The following is a 15,288-nucleotide window of genomic DNA, read 5'->3' as shown; positions in this document are numbered from 1 at the left end:
CACTGGACACTTCTGCCAGATTATCATGACCAGCTCTGCGGGCCTTAGTTTGAGGACCACTGGTGTAGAGTATGGTTCACATACTACATGGAAGGGAGTAAAATTGGTCTAAGATCTTTCATTAATCTTTCAAGTGTGTACACACCATTACAATGGGCCTTTCCAAGAAATTAGCAGCTGCATTTCATTGCCCAATTCCCGGCTGCATGCCGTTTGCAATACCAGTTGGATTAACGCTGAAAAATAGCATCTCATTCAACATCTGTAGCCAGAAGTATATTGATGTTTGTGTCACAGCTGGTTTGATCACTCTTCTTTTCATATACCGTACTTCCTGGCTTTATCATCTTCCTTCAGCAACTATACACTCATAGACGGTCGGTCTTGAATTATAGAAAAAGTTTAGTTTTTCTTGTCTTTGTTCCTGTTGCTGAGTTTATTACTGTTATCTGACACTGTCATCATAACAATAGATGAGTTTAAACCCCTTAAAACAGAACTCAGAGCCAGAAATAGGAATCGGATTGATGTCTAAAGCTTAGTACTTAAGTTACGATGCAGTAAGATGGATCTCAGCAATGTCCCATGACGACGAGTGTTCCTGATCCATCTTCCTGCCGACAGGTAAATGCAACAGCACACGACGGGTGCGAACCAGAGTTCAAACAATTGCAGCACTTTGCGCAAGAGTAGTCTGGGATCTTATAGATCTGATCCGCCATCATGGTTGTTATCGCCACATGCAGTGTTCTCCACAGAATTTTCTTCCTGCCGAGTGGCATGGAAATGTAGCCGGGTGGTGCTCAATGGGGGAATGCAGGCTCTTTGCAGCTCTGCTAACATAAAAGGAGGAAGATGAGGAGGTGAGCTGATGACAGCCGGGTGCTCACCAAAATTAGCCGGGTGGAGCACCTAGCTATAAGAGCCTGGGGAGAACACTGCCCCATGTCGCCGAACATTGTTCAGGTAATCGCGCAACCTGTACCCACATCACGAGATGGTGGAAACAATCGCTCGTTGCTCAAAAATTTCCCCTGTTGTCGGAAAAAATCATCAGTCATAGAAATTGCATAGTGGGTAGGAGCCGTAAGGCTGGCTTAACACATGGTGCAGTGCGATTGTCCTGCAGAAGGGAAGCTTTTTTGTCAGATTTGACAAAAATGTCAAACGCCTGATCTGGATGCTTGTTTAGAGTCTATGGCTAAAAATATTAGAGGTAGAGGATCAGTAGGACAACTGGTAGGATAACCAGGCAACTGATATTGCTTACAAGGAAATAAACACGGCAGCCTCCATACCCCTTTTCCTTTTAGGTATCCTTGAAATCACCCTACGGCAGAGTACGCTGCCAGGGTGATTTGCATAGCTCCGCACCCTACTCAGTGACATGCTGGACAGGAAGTATGTCACTGAAATTTGAATGATTTGTACATGTGGACCTCACCTCTACCGCAACAATATAAATAGATTGTTGCAATTCCATTGACTCCAATGCAGTTGTCTGCCGAGTGGTACCGCTTGTTAACGCACTGCAGAGTCTGTGTTGTCGGAAGCATTTTTGTCACATTGCGTTTCACCATTGCCAGTATGGCCAGTCTCAAAGGGGCTTATGGCCACTGTGACGTGGGAGTGGCTGGGGTGAGTACCGCGATGCGATAGTGTGGAAGGGGCCTTATACTTCTTAGATCTATCCAAAACTATAATAAAATGTTTTGGATGGGGTCCTACTTTAACTGCTAATAACTTGTTTCAGGCGTATTCTAAATTGACCATGTAGTGGATCCCTGTAATATTAGCCAGTAGTAAGGTGGCATACTTTGTAGCCTCCATACCTCAAAAGTATCCGCTGATGTCACTTATGGTGCTTTACCTGGCAGTTCCCATAGTTGGATGGTACTCAGAGTAAGAATTCAACTATCTGGTTTCTACCTTCAGCTCATGTGACCACAAGTTAGTCTGTGCAGCGGTGCAGAGGGGTAAATCTGTGATGCAGGAAATGGCATGAGCTGGGCAGTATGTTTGGGGTGGGAGTAGCATGGCTTCACTTCAAAACCAAGAAGTCCAGCTGAATTCAGGGAGCCACTAGGCCCCAAAAAATCCACAACAGGAGCACTATAATAAAATTTCCTATTCTAAAGTAATATTTAAACTGACATTCCAAGTTAGTTTTTTCTTGAAATTAGTGTTGCAGAACGAGCAAAGTTTATGTCTGAAAAAAAATCTGTTCAGTCCTTTGCCTGGATGTTCTGAAAATTCCACATATAACCATGCTTATGCGGCTGGGAAGGCTTCAAGCAGGTTTGCCAAAGCATTGTTTTATATTCATAAGTGCCATAGGGGGCTGTTTATATAGCATGCGTGTTTGCAGATGTGCACAGTGGTGTATTGTTGGCTATTTCTGCTAGCAGTGGCAGCTGATTGCTATTCTATTCTAACTCAATGCACCTGTCTAGATTCAGCTTCCTTCTTTTTGGCTAGTGAACATCAATGATAGATCATACACATGTTTTTATTAAATCTGTTCACTCCTTGCTTAAAGCAAAACGTCTTTAATCAGGAGGAGACCATTTACTGAGTAACTTTAATAAAAGGGTTAAAGGGGCACTACAGCGAAAAATTTTACAATTTAAAATATGTGCAAACATAGACAAATAAGTACGTTTTTATTTTTTTCAGAGTAAAATGAGCCATAAATTACTTTTCTCCTATGTTGCTGTCACTTACGGTAGATAGTATAAATCTGACAGAAGTGACAGCTTTTGGACTAGTGCATCTCTTTATAGCAAGAAGTTTTAAATCAGGATGATACCATTTATTGGCAAACTAAAAATGAATAAGAATAAGCAAGCTTTCGGCCTTGCAGCCTTCGTCGGGCTTACATCCTGTTAGTTTGCAGGCTGGTGGTATAGACAGCTATATACATGCAACATCAAAAGGGAAAATAGATTTAAAAAATAAAATAAAAATCTGTTTTCCCTTTTGATGTTGCATGTATATAGCTGTCTGTACCACCAAACTAACAGGATGTAAGACCGACGAAGGCTGCAAGGCCGAAAGCTTGCTTATTCTTATTCATTTTTAGTCATCCAAATAAATGGTATCATCCTGATTTAAAACTTCTTGCTTTTACTGATAGCTAACACGGTACAATACCCTACTGCTACTACTATCTCTTTATAGGGGATTCTCAGGGATATATTTATTTTCAAAAGCACTTGGTGAATGGCAGTTGCTCTGTCCAACTGCCAAAAAACTGTGTAGGGAGCAGGGAAGCTGGCCAGCATCATTGTTTAAAGGGAACCAGAGATGAACGATTCACACAAAATAAACATATCAGTTGATAGCTTGTAAAGAATAAATGCTCTACCTGATAATTTCGCCACTCTGGTGTGCCTTTTTGAGTGTTTTTTATCCATTATTGCTCCAGGAAATATCCAATATGGCCGCCGGCTCATACCTGTTCTGTTTCCGGGTTATGAGTTGTTCTGGATGTGCTGTCTAGCTTCTATGAGACTATAGACAAGCAGGGCTGCTGCAGCCTTTCATCTGTCTGCTTTCTTTATTCTGGTATGCTGTGTGACTGCCTGTAGGAAGTGTATCTCATAGAAATGAAACTGCATACAGTAGATAATGACTGGCTGCACACTGCACACAGATACACTTGTGTGTGTCAGAGCTTCTATCTCTGCAGCAGCAGCCCCTCCCATGTCAACAGCTCTGAGTATGAAATCTGAGCCAGGAGGGGCCAGGCTTGGGCTTGAAAAGACTCCACAGAAGAGTGACTCAGCTATAATTATTCCAGGTCAAACCTAGACTGAGCCAGTCGGTAGATTCTTATCACAGTTGATAACAGATAGATTAGACTGAGAAGAATAAAACTAAAAGCAGGTTAGGTGTTTACTGTCATGTTCCCACTGATAAATGTAATAAAATACATGAGGGTGCTTCGTCTCTGGTTCTCTTTAAAGAGAACCCGAGGTGGGTTTGAAGAATATTATCTGCATACAGAGGCTGGATCTGCCTATACAGCCCAGCCTCTGTTGCTATCCCAAACCCCCCTAAGGTCCCCCTGCACTCTGCAATCCCTCATAAATCACAGCCACGCTGCTGACAAACAGCTTGTCAGAGCTGGCTGTGTTTATCTCTATAGTGTCAGTCTGCTGCTCTCCCCGCCTCCTGCAGAACTCCAGTCCTCACCTGCATCCCTTCCCTCGCTGCTGATTGCAGGGAAGGGACGGGAGCAGGGACCGGAGCTATGCAGGAGGCGGGGGAGCAGCTGAGACTGACACTACAGATGTAAACACAGCCTCACAGCACGGCTGTGATTTATGAGGGATTGCAGAGTGCAGGGGGACCTTAGTGGGGTTTGGGATAGCAACAGAGGCTGGGCTGTATAGGCAGATCCAGCCTCTGTTTGCAGATAACATTCTTTAAACACACCTCGGGTTCTCTTTAAATCCTTTTTCGGGAATATCTTTATAAGGAATAAAAGCCTTGCTGAAAATCCCCTATGAAGAGATGGACTAGTCCAAAACCTGTCACTTCTGTCAGATTTATACTGCCTACTGTAAGTGACAGCAACATAGGAGAAAAGTAATTTATGGCTCATTTTACTCTGGACAAAATGTACTTCTTATTTGTATATGTTTGCACATAATTTAAATTTTACAGTTTTTCGCTGTAGTGCCCCTTTAAAGAAAAATCTTGCTCTTGGAATCTTTGTACAGTTAGCCAATAAATGGTCTCCTCCTGATGTAAAACACTGTGCTCGTTACTGCCCCAAGGCCACGCCCCACCCCCCAACTCCCTTACCACTCCCTCATAAAGGGCTTTTTATCACCAAGAAAATACATTTTAGAGATGTACCATCAATGTTTACTGTTGACTTGACAGTAGAATTATACTTGTGATTTGATGATCTTTTCATGTTTCTATCCCATACTGGTCTGACTGCTGAGCACATTTCTCACTCTTCTTATTTGTCACATGATGACTATGGTGGAGACTGATTGTGCCTCTCTCTCCCAAGCCTTCGTTCTCCATCAATTAGCCAATCACCGAGGACCCTGACCTCACAGATTGGACATAGGTCAGAGAAGGAGAGGCAAAGGAAACAGTAGCTGCATGAAGCTAAGAAGCTGGTAGTCAGTATGGGAACAGAATGGGCATTTGTGGCTGCTTGCCAAGCGTCTTTCGCTGTGGGATATGCCATTAGAGGATGCTATTATGGAGACCATTATAATAGAGCCATCATTTTAAGGAGCACTAAAACTATTAGAGGAAGCGTTATGATAAGTGTATTATATTAGGAACAATCTTTTGTGGATCACTGTAACGTGGGCACTATCTTATATAGACCACAACTTCACAATCATAGTGGTGTACTAAAATGATGATGCTATTATGGTATATACTCAAATGTTGTGTTATGAGGTTCAGTCATAATGGGGGGACAGTATAGTTGGTAGCACTATATCTTCAGCATAATATTGGGAAGCTTTACAATGAGGCACTTGCAGTTGGAAATGCTAAATGGAGACATTATAAAGGGAACACTCAAATAGGGAGAGGGGCTGCTGTGGTTGCAAGCCCTCCAGCAGTCTAAAGGACAGTGAACTTAACCTTTTGTTTAAAAGGTTTGAAGATCCCATTCAGTGATTTCATCCCATTATTTTTGTTAGTGATGAAGTGTTGTGCCTGGTGCTAGAAGTTGTCACATGAGGAAGCTTTGTAACATGTGCAGGAGCATTGTGACTGTTCCCTGTTATTAGAGACTGCCAGCAGACACACCTGCAGGAGCATTGTGGCTGTTCCCTGTTATTAGAGACTGCCAGAAGGACAGACCAATGAACCTTATGGGACAGACTTGCAGTGAAACCTATAAAGCAGTACATACAGTTGACTTGAACAAATAAAGCTGGCCCTGTGTTTGTATATGCAGGTCATACATAAAAAGGGCCTGATTTAAGAACTGTTATCTTGCAACTTGACCTGTGTTTGTATTTGTATGTGGCAATAGTTTGCTGATCTTGTCAGGGTCATCACACTCCATAATGAGGGCTATGGAAAGGTTAATTACCGTGTGATTGCATCCATGCCATCATTTTTCTTAAATAAATTTGGTTTATCTTGGACTTATTAAAGCCATTGCAGGGTAAAATTAAAACAGCGCTGCGTAATATGTTGGCGCTTTATAAATACAATAAATAAATTAATTAATAAAATAAAACCTTGCCTTTAGATGGAAGACATGCTTGCCTCCTCTGGAATGCTCTGTCTGCTCCTTACTCCTTTTCTTCTTAGTTTGCAGAGCCCCTCTTCCCTCACACAGCAGTGCAGATTTTGGTGAGTGGCCATTGTCTACCTGCCTTGCAGCTTCTGGTCACTAGAGATGGGCCGAACATCACATTTTAGGTTAGCAAATTTCCGCGAATCTGCTATTCACAGCGGGTTTCATAGAGTACATGGCAGCCGACTTTAGCGGTTAATAGCAAAGCCCCCTTACATGCTAGAAATGCCAAATTTGCGGGGTATGTGGATGGTAAAAGTGGGTACAAGAGGAAACATTTTTTTTTTCAAAAAGACTTTATAGTTTTTGAGAAAATCGATTTTAAAGTTTCATAAAAAAAACGTTTTTTTACATTTTAAATGCAGTAGATGACAGATAGTGTAGCAAACCTAACGGTAGTGTAAATTTACATGTCTCAATAGAAAGAGCAATGAATTCCATGACGGGGGTTTCCAGGGGCAGTGCATACGGACCCCTTGGAAATGCCGTGGAAATGGCAACGCTTTGACCAGGGATCGCTATACAGCTGCTATATGGTTGTATAAAGATCCCTGGCAACTTTACCTATTTTTTTGAAACTTTTGAACATAAAAAAAAAAAAAAAAAGATATGGGGTCCCTCCTCCTAAGCCTCTTTAACCCCTTGTACCCCTTGCAGGCTGGGATAGCCAGAATGTGGAGCCTCAGCCGTGTGGGGCTTCACACCCTGAGCTATACCAGTCCATATGTTCCATGGTATGGGGGGCTCTGGGGGGTAGGGTTGGCCAGCAGAACAGTTCGGCGCATCTCTACTGGTCACACCAGTGGTTAATGGGTAACTATGTTAGTGAATAAATCTGTCTCTCATCTTACCATACAACTGAGTACAAGAAAGGGTGGAACTTGCAAGCAATTTGAATAAACCGCTACCACTATTGCACCAATACTGAGTTCAATGTCCATGCTAATGAAAGGAGAGAGAGAGACTGGGGAATAGATAAAACCTTCTGTTGGAGAAGAATGTGCTGTTTTCTCACTTTAAGCTTGCTTTTGGTAGATGTTTGGGTTTGTACTTTAAGAAGGAAGGGGGATGTCCTCACTATGGGTGTCTGAACATGAGGGCAGTCACACAACTTTAAAGGGAATCTAAACTGAGAGGGATATGGATGTTTCCTTTTAAACAATACCAGTTGCTTGTCTGTCAGTCCTGCTGATCTCTTTGGCTGCAGCAGTGACTGAATCACACACCTGAAACAAGCATGCAGCTAATCCAGTCTGACTTCAGTCAGAGCACCTGATCTGCACGAAGCAGGTCATCTCGGTATGCAGTGCTGAGCTCTGTGCGCCGAGACTAGGCGCCCCATAGCAGCAACGCTATGCTACGCGGGGCGCGTAGCGGTAATTCGGGGCTCTGGCGACTGCCAGACCACAAATGATTTCTCCCTCCGAGTTGCGACAACTCGGAGCTCGGAGGGAGAATAGAATTTAACGCCGCCTTGGAGTTTTGCGGCAGCGGGAAGAGCCGTCATTCAGCTCGCCTTGCGCTGAACTGCCCAGCGCCGAAATGAAGTGCACTCGGTCTGCATGCTTGTTGAGGGGCTGTGGCTAAAAGTATTAGAGACACAGGATCCGCAGGAGAGTCAGGCAACTCGTATTATTTTAAACGGAAAAAGCCATATTCTTCTCAGTTTAGGTTCCCTTTAAGTATAATGATTTAATGTGACAGATGTATTTCTCAAACGTAAAGCAATTTCTTCATGTTTTAATCAGGAATTCTAGTCTTATTTCACTTGTGACAAAACCAGTTTAAAGTTTCATTTCTCTTTTTGACCAGTTTGAAATTGTGCAGAAGGAAAATCATGTTGATTTAATTTTCAAACAAACCAGTAGTGACAAAAGTATGGGGACTGCCTTCACTGATCATCTAAAAATATAAGGCGTCCTGCTTATCATGCTCATTTTCTGTTTTAAAGGGAAGGTCCAAGCAAAAAAAAAAATGAGATTCACTTACCTGGGGCTTCTACCAGCCCCATGCAGCCATCCTGTGCCCTCGTAGTCACTCACTGCTGCTCCAGTCCCCCGCTGGCAGCTTTCTGACCTCGGAGGTCAGGGCCAAATTGCGTACATTTTTACACATTCCCACTAGTGCAGGAACATTAACACATACATTTTTACGCGTTAGTGGTGAAACGCGTAAATTTTTGTTCCTGCACTAGCTGGAATGCGTAAAAATGTATGCAATGTGGCCCTGACCTCCGAGGTCAGAAAGCTGCCAGCGGGGAACTGGAGCAGCAGTGAGTGACTACGAGGGCACAGGATGGCTACATGGGGCTGGTAGAAGCCCCAGGTAAGTGAATCTCATTTTTTTTTTTTGCTTGAACCTTCCCTTTAAAGTGTAATTCTATGACCAGAGTCATAACGTTTGCAGATGCTGCTAGATCTATGTATACAGTGGGTTGCAAAAGTATTCGGCCCCCTTGAAGTTTTCCACATTTTGTCATATTACTGCCACAAACATGAATCAATTTTATTGGAATTCCACATGAAAGACCAACACAAAGTAGTGTACACATGAGAAGTGGAACGAAAATCATACATGATTCGAAACATTTTTTACAAATAACTGCAAAGTGGTGTGTGCATAATTATTCGGCCCCCTTTGATCTGAGTGCAGTCAGTTGCCCATAGACATTGCCTGATGAGTGCTAATGACTAAATAGAGTGCACCTGTGTGTAATCTAATGTCAGTACAAATACAGCTGCTCTGTGAGGGCCTCAGAGGTTGTCTAAGAGAATATTGGGAGCAACAACACTGTGAAGTCCAAAGAACACACAAGACCGGTCAGGGATCAAGTTATTGAGGAATTTAAAGCATGCTTAGGCTACAAAAAGATTTCCAAAGCCTTGAACATCCCACGGAGCACTATTCAAGTGATCATTCAGAAATGGAAGGAGTATGGCACAACTGTAAACCTACCAAGACAAGGCCATCCACCTAAACTCACAGGCCGAACAAGGAGAGCGCTGATCAGAAATGCAGTCAAGAGGCCCATGGTGACTCTGGACGAGCTGCAGAGATCTACAGCTCAGGTGGGAGACTCTGTCCATAGGACAACTATTAGTCATGCACTGTACAAAGTTGGCCTTTATGGGAGAGTGGCAAGAAGAAAAGCATTGTTAATAGAAAGCATAAGAAGTCCCGTTTGCAGTTTGCCACAAGCCATGTGGGGGACACAGCAACCATGTGGAAGAAGGTGCTCTGGTCAGATGAGACCAAAATGGAACTTTTTGGCCAAAATGCAAAACGCTATGTGTGGAAGAAAACTAACACTGCACATCACTCTGAACACACCATCCCCACTGTCATATATGGTGGTGGTCGGGCATGCTGCAAAATGTCGGGCCATCATGGTCAATCAGGTGTGTGGCAGAAACGGCAGGTAGTTTCTAGACGAGCGATGAAACCCCTGATGCTGCCCCGCCAATGTCCAATGTGCCCCAGGGTGCCCAGTGCAGTATACATTACTTGTCCACCACTGGCTCCCTCCATGCGCGTGCCCCATATGCTTGCTGGCGTACATATGGGCACGAGTGACGTCATGTAGTGTGAAAGGACCCTAAGACTACACTTGTCAAAATTGCATGCTTATTTGCAGGCAGGAAAAGAAACCTTTTTGTAACAGATTCTTGCACATTGTGAGCCCCGAGTTAAGAAAGGGCGTGGAATTTGCCGATTATTAGTAATTTTTGGGCAAGGAAGATAGCTGCTAGTAGAATTTCGATAAAGTTACCAATATTTCACTATTTTTTTTTTCTTTTCTTTACTGATATTTTAGTGTGGCCTAACCTTATATTCACACAGGATACTCTCTCTTTACTGATGCCTAACCAACCTCTCCTGGCAGTGCCTGACCTTAAGGACCCCCCCCCTCCCCCCGGCAACACCTAACCCTAAGACCTCCCCCCTTGCAATGTCTAACCCTAAGACCCCCGCCTGGTCATACCTAACCCTAACAACCTTCACCTCCCCCCCCCCCGGCAATGCCTAACGCTAAGACCCCACAGCAGTGCCCAACCCTAAAACCACCCCTGCCTATTCCTACCCCCCACCACTCCTAACACTAAAACTCAGACATTGCCACAAATTATTCTGCTAACTTTCAGACATTGCTGCTAATTATCCCACTGCTGAGTGTCGCTATAGTATAGGAACTCTGGTGCCCACTATAGCTGCTAATTATCACAGCGCCCACCGTACTGATAAATAAGTTAAACATACGTACCTAAAAAAAAAATACAAGAATGAAGAAATGGCCACAACCTTTTTCGCTGTTTTTAAATGATTTGAACAAAGATGCTTATCATCCTCTATAATAAAACCTAAGCGTCTTTGCGTCCCATCCCTGCACTTCCTGTTTGTGTGCGTGTCCCGTGTTTTGCGCTACTGCGCATGTGCAGGGAGGGACGCAGAAACTAAGGAGAGCTGAGGGAGGACGGGGGGGGGGGGGGGGGGGGCGCGTGGCGGTTGCGTGCGCAGTGGGTGAGCGGCAGGTTCACGCATGCGCGGTGACTGCGGCGGTCACGGGGAGAGTGAGGGGGAGAGGGGAGGGGATTCAACACAGACCTAGAGCTCATTTCAAAACGGGCTTAGGTCTACTAGTTGCTTTATAAATAGCTCCAGCTGCAGTGTTCTCCCCCGAATTTTTTTCCAGCCGGGTGGCATAAAATAGTAGCCGGGTGGCATGAAAAAGTAGCCGGGTGGGGCGAGTTGAATATGTAGGGCAACTGTGCTTACAGCATAGGAGGTGGTGAGGAGGTGAGCCGATGACAGCCGGGTGGTCACCAAATCTAGCCGGGTGGAGCACCCGGCTAAAAGAGCCTGGGGAGAACACTGCAGCTGTCGCATTGATTAAAGCTGATTAAAGCTGTAAAAAATCATATTATCAGCTATCTATTTATCACCGCTTTATAAAAAGGAAATGGCAGGAAAAGTGATAGAGGTGCATTAAAACAGGGAAAATTGCACATCACTGGATTAATGCAGTTAGGACCCTCGTTTTCTCTAGCTTAAAGTGTTGCTTTTCATGATTGCTGCAAATAATTGCTTAGGAATATTCCCCTACAGATACAATACATATTCAGAGTTTTCTGTACTCTTTGCTGGAAACCTGGCATAAGAAAAATCTTCAGGCTATTGGAACAAGTTTTGTATCTGACTAACATCTGTTTGCCTTCAGCACATAAAGTACACCAGCTCAAGCTTGAAGCGTTCTTCTGTACAGAACTGTAAATTGACAAAGCACCCTTCAAGGACTTCAGGCAAAAAGTGATAAATAAGCTCAAAGAACAACTGTACTGCCTCCTAATTGGTATGCAACAGTGGCTGTCCTTCCCAGCAGCCTGAGAGAAGTGTATTTCCAGACAGGGCCGTGTGTTAGGAAATCAAACCCTCTACAGCTCATATAAAGGCAAACACACACCTCGGTTAATTTGGGAACAAGGTTGAGGGTACTTAAAGGGGGGGAAGATAGGTTTGAGAGGACAGAATTACCATACCACACCATTTATTTTGGATCTGTCCTGGGGCATGGTGTGGGATGGCAACACTGTCCGTAGCCCACAAGGATCGCTGTTGCTCTTGCAATTGCTCGAGTGCTTTGAGCAGCCATCCCCTGGACGATTTGGTGGGTGTAGCGCTTCGGTTAACCTGAAGTCTTAAGCAACCGGAAAATTAAAATTGGAACTCCGTCTTTAAAAGAAACCTCATTTTATGTTGTGTGCGTTCTTAGTGCGTTTGCGGTAGCGTTTTTTTTTTTTACCACAGATGCTTTTTACAAGCATTTTGCGTACATATTTATGCATTTGCGTTTTTCATTTTATGTAAAATCGCTAGGAAGACAACAGGAAGCGAAAATACATCATAAAGCAATTCCCCCCCCCCCCCCAAAAAAAATGCATGGAAAATGCATACCATTGCGTTTCTATTGACTTTCATTATGTGTGTTTTTGCTGAATTTTTGAAGGTTATGCAACAAAACCAGCGTTTTTAATGTGTTGTTGTTTTTTTCCTGCTGCCCATAGTCTTCCATTAGTGGCAAAAATGCAGCGTTTTCCACAACACTAGCGTTTCTGCTAAGTGTTCACCTAGCCTGAGACTTTTAATGGTGCTGTATTTATACTTACCTTGCGCTTCCTCCAGCTCCATGTGGTCCGTGGCCTCCCTTACTGTCTTGTCCGGGCGCTCACTTGTCCCGTGGTTAACTCCGCTAATTTGGCCAGACCTACTCTTCTGTGCACGCACTGCTCGGCTGGCAGCAGAACACTCCCAGGAGTGTGAGCGTGACTTGGACGCGCATGTGGCCAGGCCATGCATGCTCAGAAAAGCGCGACTGGCCAGATTATGGGAGTTGATAACAGGAGAACGGAGAGGATGGTGAGGCAGCCCACAAACCGCATGGGGCAGGAGGATGCCCCTGGTAAGTATAACTGCAGTACTATTTAAAGTCTCAGGTCATTTTAAGGCATAATAGGGCCCACAAAGAGTCTAAAAGGTTGTCTTTCACCACTGTACTGCTGGCAATTTGTGGTGGTTTGTTGAGACTGTTGGTTAGTTGAGTTCCTGATAACTGGGATTCTATTGTATTTGACTTGTGTTGGATAAACTTAATTTAAGTAATTTTTGCTAGCTGGGAGCTGAAAATGTATTTCAATGTCAAGGTGTGAAAACCTCTTTTGTGAGAAAAATCTGGGGGAAAGTAATTGGATTTAGCTGGCCATAAATCACTCAATGTATGGCTCGATCGACCATTATGTGTCCCACTAATGTCACAAACATTTTTTTTCCTCTGATCTTACAGAATCTTTGTAATAGAAGGGTAAACTGAGTGAATGTTATCTGAATGAATATTTTAGGTAGTACCTCATATTACATAGAAACGGTAAAATTGAACAAGATTGTATCCTTAGTGGGCACCTGTAAGACAGAGCAATGGTGGTAGGAGAAAGTTGTGGTTGAAAGACAGCGGGCAGCTAAGATGAAGCAGTGGTGGGCACAGTGGGTAGTGACAAAGTGTTTGACCAGTGACAGATGGTGATTAGCAAGGGACAGGCAACAATAAACTCCTAATGCAAAGATGATCTGGAACGAGTGACCATGATCTCAGGTTTCTCCTCAAGTAGGACTCCTCAGTTTGGGCTGGCAGTCACAGTGCCAGTCTATATGCCTAGCCCAAAAGCAGAGTCTGGTGGCTGCTCAGAGCATAATCGGAGAGTAAAGGTGGCCATTAACGATCTAATTTCTAGCGAAAAATTGTTTGAGTGATCAGATTCTGATTGGAGGTGAAAACGTTCACTACACCATCAGCAAACCAATCTTTGCTTTTAATCTATCACACCCAACAAGAAAATCCAAATTTTGGTTTGACAAAAATCCATAATCGATTGTGCCCATCAATGGAAATTATTTACAACCAATCCAATCAGAATTTCTGATGACTCAAATGATTTTTCGCTAGAATATCAGCCATTAGGGGCCACATTTAGGGCCTAAATAATCAGCATGTGTTTTGACAATTGTAAGAGCACAGTGGTTAAAGGACAACTGAAGTGAGAGGGACATAGAGGCTGCCATATTTGTTTCCTTTTAAACAATACCAGTTGCCTAGCAGCCCCGCTGATCTATTAGGCTAAAGAAGTGTCTGATGTACACCAGAAACAAGCATGCAGCTAATCTTGTCAGATCTGACAATAATGTCAGAAACATCTGATCTGCTGTATAGTTGTTCAGGGTCTATGGCTAAAAGTATTAAGGCTCATACACACATCAGACTATAGTCTTTGGAAAATGAAAGATCACAGACCAATCTTACCACCCTTCATGTAGTATGAGAGCCATACTCTACACAGTCTTTTCTATGGAGCTGAACTCCACATCAGAAAAAAATCTTTGCAAGATGCTGCACACACAGATGCTGTACAGACACAAAAGATCAGTATCTGCAAAATATCTGTTTCTGCCAAAGATCCATCCCTGCAAATTGCATTCATAGTCTATGAGATCTGCAGATCATCATACACACATGATTTAACTGACATTCATCTGCAGATCAAGCAATTATCTGCAGATCTGAAAATCCATCCTGGTGGATCTGATCTGCAGATGAATGTCAGTTAAATCATGTGTGTATGATGATCTGCAGATCTCATAGACTATCATTGCAATTTGCAGGAATGGATCTTTGGCAGGAACAGATCTTTTGCAGATACTGATCTTTTGTGTCTGTACAGCATCTGTGTGTGCAGCATCTTGCAGAGATTTCTGTCTGATGTGGAGTTCAGCTCCATAGAAAAGACTGTAGAGTATGGCTCTCATACTACATGAAGGGTGGTAAGATTGGTCTGTGATCTTTCATTTTCAAAAGACTATGGTCTGATGTGTGTATGGGGCCTTAGACGCAGAGGATCAGCAGGATAGCCAAGCAACTTGTATTGCTTAAAATGAAATAAATATGTCAGCCTCCATTTCTCTGTTGCTTCAGTTGTCCTTTAACATAGTAATCACGGTGCCTTACACAGTAGTGTAGTAGTAGTGCAAACCGATTTGTGCTTGCACGCAGGTGTAATGCCTTCAGAATGTTTATTTTTTTATTTTTTTTATTTTGCGATTGGGTTAAATGAATGGGAGCACATAAAAATCGCCTAGCAACTGCAGCACTATGCAATTTTGTGTTGCAATCTCCCATTTAAAAATTGCTATCCATAATATTATTATTATTAATATATATTTTTTTCTGTCGGGAATTACAATCGCGCTACAATTGTGCTTCAAAACCCACCAGTAATTGCAGCGGAACGTGCACTTATATACTGTTGCAATTGGGATTTTCAGTGTGTACAGGCCCGTAACAACTAGCAGGTCTGTTGTGGGCAGGAGTAAAGCTGCCAGTGGCCATATTTGTCGTAATTGAAGACCACGCACGTGCAACCGGCCGCCTGTGAAACAGTGTGAACCAGGGACAAACC

At 43.4% G+C, this 15,288-nt stretch overlaps 1 protein-coding gene across 1 annotated transcript in view; it reads left to right on the top strand.

The window, feature by feature from the left end:
* HSD17B4 (hydroxysteroid 17-beta dehydrogenase 4) overlaps positions 1–15,288 on the top strand; it is a 396,885-nt gene that overhangs the window by 1,119 nt on the left and 380,478 nt on the right. The window lies entirely within an intron of this gene.

This window comes from Hyperolius riggenbachi, chromosome 1 (assembly GCF_040937935.1).
Source record: "Hyperolius riggenbachi isolate aHypRig1 chromosome 1, aHypRig1.pri, whole genome shotgun sequence".
NCBI lineage: Eukaryota > Metazoa > Chordata > Amphibia > Anura > Hyperoliidae > Hyperolius > Hyperolius riggenbachi.
The sequence above is the reverse complement of the archived record's forward strand: the minus strand, read 5'-3'. Positions and strand labels throughout refer to the sequence as shown.